The sequence below is a fragment of the Myotis yumanensis genome, unplaced genomic scaffold (assembly GCF_028538775.1).
Source record: "Myotis yumanensis isolate MYYU_CA2020_CCGP unplaced genomic scaffold, mMyoYum1.0.hap1 SCAF_8, whole genome shotgun sequence".
Classification (NCBI taxonomy): Eukaryota; Metazoa; Chordata; class Mammalia; order Chiroptera; family Vespertilionidae; genus Myotis; species Myotis yumanensis.
This window is the reverse complement of record NW_027223759.1, coordinates 86615356-86616999: the sequence shown is the minus strand read 5'-3', so window position 1 is coordinate 86616999 and position 1644 is coordinate 86615356.

Below are 1644 nucleotides of genomic sequence, written 5' to 3'. Positions count from 1 at the left end.
ACTATTCTAAGAACCAATAGCTCCAAGCAATCTTCCCATAAATGCAGAAATGGCCCATGTATCTGAGCAACCAACTGAGTTTTTTCTAAGACTGTGACAAGTGTAATAATGCACCATGTTGCATTGGCATTCTGTCTTTTGCTGCCTCATTCCATTTGTCTTTTACTCAATGACCTGAGATTCACCCATCCACCCAATAATATGTTAGCACCTAATCTTTTCTTTACACTTTGCCTTCTTGAGAATTCAGTCTAACATATTCATAAAGATAAGTAGAAGGAATGGAAGAAGTTCTCTTATAGCAATTTCACTTAAATTCCTTGCTTGAGCCCTAGCCAGTCTGGCTCAGTGGATAGGATAGAGTGTCAGCCTGTGGACTGAAAGGTCCCAGGTTTGATTCGGGTCAAGGGCACATGCCTGGATTGCGGGCTCAATCCCCAGTAGGGGGCATGCAGGAGGCAGCCAGTCAATGATTCGCATCATTGATGTTTCCATTTCTCCCTTTCCCTTCCTCTCTGAAATCAATAAAAATATTTTTTTAAAATTCCTCGTTTGATATTGACCAAAATAACAGTGGTTTATCATCCAATATTGTTTTTAATAATTATTGGTGGACATTTAACATAGGCTTTCCATCAGTGCTTTTGAAAATGAAGAATTAGACACAAACTTACAAAAAAACAACTTACAAAACGTTGTGTTATTACCCCTTTCCCAACACTTACACCAATACTTCAAATGGTTCCTTTGTCTGGTGGCCTAAAAGTTTAAGCACCCAGTGACAATGCACCAAGCAATGCATCATAGTAAGATTTGAATGGATTAGAGATTTTTACTTTTTTTTTTAATTATAAGAAAGAAAGTCCACAGCTCAGGCAAATTTGGTGGCAAATGGAATTGGTGTCATGCCCACCAGAGTCATCAGCTAAGCAGCTGTTCCTTCCTGTCCCCCTTGGTCCCTCCGTGGGCACTGGCTTGCTTCAGGATGGTCATACCTTAAACTCACAAACTAGTCTCATCCGTGTTAGTGTTGGCCTCACTGGGTGGCTGATGTGGAAAAGTCCAACACTTTCCTTTATGATTTAATTCCTTAAATGCCTTTAACTACACCAACATGAGGCTAGGTATTAAGAAATTATGAACAGCCCTAACCAGTTTGGCTCAGTGGATAGAGCTTCGGCCTGCGGACTGAAAGGTCCCAGGTTCTATTCCTGTCAAGGGCATGTACCTTGGTTGCGGGCACATCCCCAGTGGGGGGTGTGCAGGAGGCAGCTGATCGATGTTTCTCTCTCATCAATGTTTCTAACTCTCTATCCCTCTCCCTTCCTCTCTGTAAAAAAAAAAATCAATAAAATATATTTTTTTAAAAAGAAGTTATGAACCACCAGAGAAATTGCAAAGCAGAAGAAAAAAATTAAAATTGTACTATTCCCATAGTCCAAAGAAAAAGCAGAATAAAACAGGGGGAAAGCCTGTTACTCTTTTATCATCCTTTTACTTTCAACCTGCTTATATAATTATATTTGAAGTCAGTTTCTTTTTTTCTAATTTCAGGGAGGAAGGGAGAGGGAGAAAAGGATAGAAACATCAATGATGAGAACCATTGATTGGCTGCCTCCTGCACACCCCCTACTAGGGATTGAG